Raw genomic sequence first — 9,770 nt, 5'->3', positions numbered from 1 at the left:
GTAGGACCTTGAGAAGAGGTGTCTAGAGGGGGGGGGGGAGTACAAAAGTAGCAGTTTTTAACTTCTTTAAGTTTAAGTGGAGTTTAGGCACAAGTTTAACATTCACAACATATAGCAAGCAAGCATGCAAAGAGTATATGAGTAGCGGAAAGTAAAGCATGCAACTTGCAAGAATGTAAAGGGAAGGGTTTTGGAGGATTCAAACACAATTGGAGACACGGATGTTTTTGGCGTGGTTCCGATAGGTGGTGCTATCGTACATCCACATTGATGGAGACTTCAACCCACGAAGGGTAACGGTTGCGCGAGTCAACGGAAGGCTCCACCCACAAAGGGTCCACGAAGAAGCAACCTTGTCTATCCCACCATGGCCGTCTCCCACGAAGGACTTGCCTCACTAGCGGTAGATCTTCACGAAGTAGGCGATCTCCTTGCCCTTACAAACTCCTTGGTTCAACTCCACAATCTTGTCGGAGGCTCCCAAGTGACACCTAGCCAATCTAGGAGACACCACTCTCCAAGAAGTAACAAATGGTGCATTGATGATGAACTCCTTGCTCTTATGCTTCAAATGATAGTCTCCCCAACACTCAACTCTCTCTCATAGGATTTGGATTTGGTGGAAAGAAGATTTGAGTGGAAAGCAACTTGGGGAAGGCTAGAGATCAAGATTCATATGGTAGGAATGGAATATCTTGGCCTCAACACATGAGTAGGTGGTTCTCTCTCAAAAATGGTAATTTGGAAGTGTAGGTTCGTTATGATGGCTCTCTCCACGAATGAAGAGGAGGTGGAGGGGTATATATAGCCTCCACACAAAATCTAACCGTTTCACACAATTTACCAATCTCAGTGGGACCGATTCATCAATCTCGGTCGGCCCGATTTAGTAAACAATGTGACCGTTCGGATTTTCGGTGGGACCGATATGCAACTCGGTAGGACCGATATGGTTAGGGTTAGGGCATAACATAATCTCGGTGAGACCGATTACACAAACTCGGTGAGACTGATTTTGGTAATAAGCTAACCAGAGAGTTGGTCAGGCAAACTCGGTGGGACCGATTACTCAAACTCGGTGGGACCAATTTTGGTAATAAGTTAACCAGAGAGTTTGCATTGTAATCTCGGTAGTACCGATTGCTCAAACTCGGTAAGACCGATTTTGATAATGGACATACACAGAGAGATTACAATCTCATCTCGGTGAGACCGAGATCCCTATCGGTGAGACCGATTTGCTTAGGGTTTGTGGCAGTGGCTATGACATTTGAACTCGGTGGCGCTGGATAGAAAGAATCGGTATGGCCGGATTTGACTTTAGGTTTAGGTCATATGTGTGGAAGTGGGAAAGTAGTTGAGGGTTTTGGAGCATATCACTAAGCATTGTGGAGCAAGAAACTCATTAAGCAACACCTCATCCCTTCTTGATAGTATTGGCTTTTCCTATAGACTCAATGTGATCTTGGATCACTAAAATATAAAATGAAGAGTCTTGAGCTTGAAGCTTGAGCCAATCCTTTGTCCTTAGCATCTTGAAGGAGTTCCCACATCCTTTAGTCCATGCCACTCCATTGTTGAACTTATCTGAAACATACTAGATAAAAGTGTTAGTCCAACAAAAGATATGTTGACATTAATTACCAAAACCACCTAGGGAGCACTTGTGCATTCAATCTCCCCCTTTTTGGTAATTTATGACAACATACATCAAAGCTTTAGATAAAGATATAAAGAATACCAAGTAAAGCTTTGGAAAGACATATAACAAACATAGGCTCCCCCTACATGTATGCAATCATGTGAATATAGAATATAGAAGCATGTGAGAGCATAACCATGACAGAGTAGGCAATGTGTTACATGTATCTTGGCCATATGCATCAGAGCAAAGAATATTAAAGAAAATACCTTCATGCTCATGAGTCCTTCTTGCAAATAGTATGTACATCAGCAAGAATTCCTCATACACATGAATGTGATGCATATACTTACCTTGTAGTCTTGAGTTGGCTTAGGGTGGAATGAACCTGCACAAACAAGGTTAGATAACACAAGTACATCTACTTAGCCAGAGCAAACAGAAGAAACCACAAGAATAACAAGACTGGGATGACATGTAGAGAGTGAGTACTAAGTACCACATTGGATTAGACATGTCCCCAAGAGTAAAGATATGCAATGAATTTAAATGATTTCTTTCCCTTAGATGTCTTGCTCCCCCTGAATCTAGCATGGGATACTGGGAGAAGATAGTGAACAGAAAATCAGAGCTGAAAGATATAAATGAACAGAGCTAATGCAAATAAGCACATATGAACATGTCTTTCCCCCAAAAAGACATGTGGCATCTCTCCTCTTGAACACCAAGCATCCGGGATCCTTGAGAAATACTTTCTACTTGAGTATTCTCTCCCCTGGAGATCTCTTTATCCCCCTGTGGAAGTGATACTCTCTCTCCCTTTGGAAGTGATAAGCTTGGATGTGATCTCTCTAAGTGATAAGCTTTGATGTGATCTCTCTCTCCCCCTTTGACATCAATTTCTAAGAAGGGCTTCTGGAATTTGTCATGAATGGGATTGATCCTTGATTCACAACTCAAGGCATTAATAAAAATGTGATGCTTGTAGAGGACAAGATTCATTGAGTGGAGCTAGATCAGATGAAACACAGAACAAGTGGCAAACTATTTTTCCTGTTGTGAAATCGGTGGCACCGAGTTGTATGCTTCAGTTGTACCGAAAGGATTCGGTTGGACTGAAAACAACAAATCAGTAAAACCGAGTTCATTGCAGAGAAAACACTTGTCACCTCAGCTCACTAGACTTGTAGGATCTCACAAAGATTTGCAAGGAATTTACTGAATGATATGCAATGAATTGGATGCAGAAAATGCAGAGCAAACAAAAATAAAAGACAGAAATCTAGATGAAGTTTTTTTTTGAAAGGGGAAACAAATATGCATGAGACAAATGCAAAAACACTGAGAAGAACACAAGAGAACTTCATCTAGAGATGGTCGGCGACAAAGTCACCTATGTTAGAGTATATTGACTTAGGAGTCAAGTGAGATCACTTGATCATAGGTCATACTCATCGTTTAAGCTCAAAATGGGGTTACCATTTTTCATTTAAGCATCTTGATGTATTCACATCTTGTCGAGTTGCTTTAGCTCATGACGTGGAGTAAAGCTTCTCTAAGATGAAATAATACACCTTGGTTGGTGGTGTAGAACATGTAGTTGAACTTGTGTGGGTTGCTCAAGATTGATGTAGCTCAACAAGAGTTGGGAGCACCACTTGGATTTTGAGTCCATCTACCTACATGGGTTAGCTCTTGCAAGGAAAAGCACTTGTGTATGACAATCATGAATTTCAACCATAGAACTTGTCAAAGGATATGTTTGAACGGTTCCGTGCTTCCTTGTCTTCAACCACCATAGTGTTGAGACTTGGTGATGTAGAGATTGCTCAGGATATGAGTAGGTTACAATCTCATGAAATTTGATTCAACCAAGTACCTACACGAGTTATATAACATGCAAGATACAAATATATCCAGGACATAAGATTTTCATCATAAGAGAAATATCAAGGATTAGTCATAAGCTCATGTCTTGCATGTATCCGATGGAGTTTCTACTCCAAGTTTGAAGCATCAATGATGTTCAATTCTCCTCTCAACCTGCAAAACACTTTCTCATCAAGAGGTTTAGTGAAAATATCTGCCAATTGCTTTTCGGTGCAAACATGCTTAAGATCAATGTCACCCTTGGCAACATGATCTCGAATGAAATGATGACGAACTTAAATATGCTTAGTTCAAGAATGTTGCATGGGATTATGACCAATTTTGATAGCACTTTCATTGTCACAAAGCAATGGAACATGTTTCACATATATCCCATAGTCTTTAAGAGTTTGGGTCATCCAAAGCAATTGAGCACAACATGAACCAGCGGCAATGTACTCCGCTTCGGCGGTAGATAAGGATACCGAGTTTTGTTTCTTGGAGGACAAAGACACAATAGATCTACCAAGAAATTGACAAGTACCCGAAGTGGACTTTCTATCAACCTTGTCTCCGGCATAGTCTGAGTCAGAGTAGCCAACAAGATCGAAAGAGGCCCTCTTAGGATACCAAATGCCAAAATTTGGTATATGAATTAAGTATCTCACTATCCTTTTTACAGCCTTAAGATGACTTTCTTTAGGAGCAACTTGATATCTTGCACACATGCACACACTTAGCATAATATCAGGACGTGAAGCACATAGGTATAACAATGAACCAATCATAGAGCGATAAACCTTTTGATCAACTGGTTCACCATCTTTGGTCAAATCAAGATGTCCACTAGTGGGCATGGGTGTAGACATACCTTTGCATTCTTGCATATTGAACTTCTTGAATAAGTCCTTAGTGTACTTCGTTTGAGAGACAAAAGTACCTTCCTTAGTTTGCTTGATTTGCAACCAAAGAAAGAATTTGAGTTCACTCATCATTCACATCTCAAACTTCTCCGACATTAGCTTTCCAAACTTCTCACTAAAATGAGGGTTAGTTGCTCCAAATATGATATCATCAACATAAATTTGGCATACAAATAATTCTCCATTAACCCTTTTAGTAAAAGGTGTAGAATCAATTTTCCCAATTTCAAATCCTTTTTTAAGAAGAAACTTAGTTAAGCATTTGTACCAAGCTCTAGGAGCTTGTTTAAGACCATAAAGAGCTTTGCGAAGTTTATAGACATGATTGGGTTTCTTAGGATTGATAAAGCCGGGAGGTTGTTTAACATAAACTTCCTCCTCTATTTCACCATTTAGAAAAGCACTTTTAGTGTCCATTTGGTACAAGGTGATATCATGGTGATTAGCATAGGCAAGTAAGATGCGAATGGACTCAAGTCTAGCAACGGGAGCATCAGTCTCACCATAGTCCATACCTTCGACTTGTGTGTAGCCCTGGGTGACGAGACGTGCTTTGTTGCGAACTACTTGTCCATCTTCATCTTGCTTGTTGCGAAACACCCATTTTGTACCGATGATGTTGTGGTTGTTGTCGGGCTTCTCAACTAATGTCCAAACTTGGTTTCTCTCAAAGTTGTGTAGCTCTTCATGCATAGCATTTATCCAATCCGGATCTTCCAATGCTTCTTAGACCTTCATAGGTTCAATGCTAGAGATGAAAGAATAGTTTTCAGAAAAGTTAGCTAAACAAGTTTTAGAGCGAGTGATTCTCCCGGTTTGAATATCATTGTAGATTTGCTCGACGGGATGGTCTTTAGCAATTCTTGCTCGAACTCGTGAAAGCTTTTGCTTGGGTCTTGGTTGAACATCTTCTTCATCTTGTTCTTCTTCTTCTTCTTGATCTTCTTCATTGTTGGCGTTGTTGTTCTCTTGTCGTGGTGGAGAAGGAGGTCGTTGACCTTCATCTTGATGCACTTCCTCGTTTTCTTCATCTTGGTGTGTCCCACTTGTGGATGCTTCCGTATCAACTCTTGGTTCACCTTGTCGTGAAGTAGAAGCTTCCACTTGGACAGACGAGGTACTCTCCTTCACCTCCGTTGGACGAACCTTGCCAATAGACAAGTCTTGAATTGCTTCCGAAGGATCTTTGTCTCCTACATCAATTGGCAATTGCTCTACTTGCGAGCCGTTAGATTCATCAAACTTCACATCTACCGTCTCTTCAACCTTTTGGGTGAAATTGTTGTAGACACGGTAAGTGTGAGAGTTTGAGCCATAACCTAGTAGGAAACCTTCACGAGACTTAGGAGCAAATTTAGAACGACGATGCTTATCAAGAATGTAGCACTTTGAGCCGAATACTCGAAAGTATCCAACTTGGGGTTTGTTACCGGTGAGGAGCTCGTATGCCGTCTTGTCGAGTAGCTTGTGAAGGTACAAGCGATTTTTTGCATGACAAGCTGTCTCAACCGCTTCTGCCCAAAAGTGCTTCGGTGTCTTGTACTCATCAAGCATCGTTCTCGCCATTTTGATGAGCGTCCGGTTCTTCCTCTCAACAACTCCATTTTGTTGAGGTGTGTACGTAGACGAGAACTCGTGTGAAATCCCTTGTTCGTCAAGAAAGGTGTCCACATTTGCATTCTTGAACTCCGTTCCGTTGTCGCTGCGAACCTTCTTGATCTTCACTTCAAACTGATTTTGGGCCTTCCTAGCGAAGTTTTTGAAGATCTTTTGGACCTGTGATTTATCATCGAGAAAGAACAACCACGTAAATCTTGAAAAATCATCAACTATAACTAGACCAAAAGAATTTCCACCGAGGCTTTTGTAAGAGTTGGGACCAAAAAGATCCATGTGAAGTAGCTCGAGTGGCCTCCTTGTGGTCATGATGTTCTTCACGGGATGCCTTCCTCCAACCTGTTTACCTGCTTGACAAGCACTGCAAAGTCTATCCTTATCAAATATGACATCGTTAACACCAAGGATATGATTCCCTTTAATAAGCTTGTCAAGGTTTCTCATACCGACGTGACCTAATCGTCTATGCCATAACCAACCTTTTGAAGATTTAGCAATGAAGCAAGTTTTAGGTTGTGCCTTTTTAGAGAAATCAACAAGGTATAGATCACCTCTACGTATGCCGGTAAAGACCATTTTATGATTGTCTCGACGAAACACTTGGCAATCTACTTCAGTAAATAGGACATTGAAACCGAAATCAGCAAGTCTATATACTGAAAGTAAGTTGTAGCCAAGAGATTCAACGAGCATGACATTTTGTATGGAGCTATCATGTGATATGGCCACCTTACCGAGGCCAACCACCTTACCCTTTGAGTAGTCACCGAAAGTAACATACTTTCGAGGACTATCATTTTCAGCAAGCTCACGAAACATGTCTTTATCCCCGGCCATGTGATCGGTACATCCACTGTCAAGAGCCCATTCCTTTCCTCCTGCCATATATCCCCGAAGATTTGCCATAAGACCAAAGTGTCTCATCGCATCATCAAGATCAAAGTCATCATCATCATTCTCATCATAGTATCCATGTTCAACATCGTCATGTGGTGGATCAATTCCTAGTGAGAGTGATTCATTAGTATGAATTTGACAATAATCTTGCTTATGAAATCTTATAGCTTCGGAAATAATATCACTAATAATTCCAACATTTCCTTTGGCACGCATAAGATTTTTAAGTTCAAATAGACAGTTGCCAAACATAGGATCACTAGTATTCATCTTACTCAAAGCAATAGACTTATGAAGAATTTCATCCAGATTTTTCAAGGAATAATTAGGAAATCGTTCCTCAAGATATTTCCATATAGTGTAGGCACACTCAAGAGTAGGCAGTTTTCCAACCAAGTTTCTAGGCAAGCCTCTAGTGATAAGGTTAACAGTTCTAACATTTCTAATCATTTCAATAGACTCATCAAGGGTAGGATGCATAGGAATAACACAAGGTGCACAAGGACTAGCAATGTACTTGTTCAAATGATATTGATTGAGGATTACAAGCATCTCATTTTTCCACTCATGAAAATGCTCTCCATCAAGTTAGGCACTCTATGTCTAAGACTCCCCAAAGTAGACTCATCCATCTTCCTCCAATGGTGATTAAACCAAAACAATGGAGACCAAAGCTCTGATACCACTTGTAGGACCTTGAGAAGAGGTGTCTAGAGGGGGGGGGGTGATTAGACACTAAGTACAAAAGTAGCAGTTTTTAACTTCTTTAAGTTTAAGTGGAGTTTAGGCACAAGTTTAACATTCACAACATATAACAACCAAGCATGCAAAGAGTATATGAGCAGCGGAAAGTAAAGCATGCAACTTGCAAGAATGTAAAGGGAAGGGTTTTGGAGGATTCAAACGCAATTGGAGGCACGGATGTTTTTGGCGTGGTTCCGATAGGTGGTGCTATCGTACATCCACGTTGATGGAGACTTCAACCCACGAAGGGTAACGGTTGCGCGAGTCCACGGAGGGCTCCACCCACGAAGGGTCCACGAAGAAGCAACCTTGTCTATCCCACCATGGCCGTCGCCCACGAAGGACTTGCCTCACTAGCGGTAGATCTTCATGAAGTAGGCGATCTCCTTGCCCTTACAAACTCCTTGGTTCAACTCCACAATCTTGTCGGAGGCTCCCAAGTGACACCTAGCCAATCTAGGAGACACCACTCTCCAAGAAGTAACAAATGGTGCGTTGATGATGAACTCCTTGCTCTTGTGCTTCAAATGATAGTCTCCCCAACACTCAACTCTCTCTCATAGGATTTGGATCTGGTGGAAAGAAGATTTGAGTGGAAAGCAACTTGGGGAAGGCTAGAGATCAAGATTCATATGGTAGGAATGGAATATCTTGGCCTCAACACATGTGTAGGTGGTTCTCTCTCAGAAATGGTAATTTGGAAGTGTAGGTTTGTTCTGATGGCTCTCTGTAACACCCCAGATGTAAAACTTCCATATTTGGCAATATATCCATGTTGGTCTCCATCCAATTCCATTCGGGGTTCCATCCCTTGGTCTCATTTTGTTTTGTTTTGTTGTTCTACTCATTTCATTGCCATGCTTTCCTGGTCATATTGCATTTGTGCTTCTTGTCATATTCCTTTTAGCCATCATATCCCATCATCATATAGTGCATATTCATCTCATGCCATCCTTGTCTTATTGCATCTTATTCTTACATGCTCAACATATGTCTTGAGATGCCCATAATATTGTTCTATGCATCACCACCTCCTCCTTCCCTCTACTTCCTTCTTTTGACAAGTGCCATTTTACCCTCCTTCTTTAATGTTCAACTTTGGCTCAATATTCTATCACCATGTCATTTACCTCTCTGCCAAATATCACCTTATTTGAAGTTGTTTTGGTCAGGTTCAAAAATGACCCAAGTTTGAATTTTATTTAAACTTGTTTTATTTTTCTACCTCTAAAAATGCCCAATGCAATTTATCCAAATAGCGGATAATCCCAGGAGCTTGGGAATATTTTCTAATTTCCAAATGCCTCTCCTAGTCCACTGGCCTTTTTTGTTTCTTCAGCTGGTTATTTAAATAATCAGGAACTGGAAGGAAATCAGAAGGGGGACTTTCCTCTCCTTACCTGGGCCTTCCCCTCACCTGCAGCCCAACAGAGCACAGCAGCCGCTCCAACCGCAGCCCAGGCAGCCCATACGTACAGGAGGATCTTCAAGCTCCTGTACGGCAGGGCATCCAGATGCGCCACATCGACGTCCGGTCGATTTGACGGTCGGAGAAGTGTCGCTAGCCCTATATAACATGTCCCCCGCGCCCTAGGGTTCCTCCTCGACCGATCCCCCTCCTCTACCTGCCTCGCCGCCGCCTAGGTAAGCTCCACACGCTTCGCCGTCGACCTGCCCGCCATGTACCGACCAAGCTTCAGCTCGAGCTCGGGATAGCCGTCGACGTCGCTTCCCCGGTCACCTCCAGCCGCCTTCTTCAAGTCGGTCTACCTCCCCGTCGTCCCCTTCGCCCGCTGCTTCCACTACATCATCGAGGGAGATGCCAAGTTCCGCGCCTGGCTCTTCCTCTGCTTCCTCTACTTCGTGGACAGCAGCCTCACGAAGTTCAGAGCTCCCTCTCGTCGCCTCCAGCACGTCTCCGTCGACCCCGTCGTGTCCTAGGGTGAGCTAGGTAACGCTCCTCCCTCTCCCATCCATCCCTTTGCATGTAGGCACCTGTAGGACTCGTCCGATCCATGTCTTCACCGCGCTCGCAGTGCTCTGACGATCTCTGAATTTTTTTGTGCGAAGTTGCTGTT

Source organism: Triticum dicoccoides, chromosome 7B, assembly GCF_002162155.2.
Source record: "Triticum dicoccoides isolate Atlit2015 ecotype Zavitan chromosome 7B, WEW_v2.0, whole genome shotgun sequence".
In the NCBI taxonomy this organism is placed as follows: Eukaryota; Viridiplantae; Streptophyta; class Magnoliopsida; order Poales; family Poaceae; genus Triticum; species Triticum dicoccoides.
Note: the sequence above shows the minus strand (reverse complement) of the source record.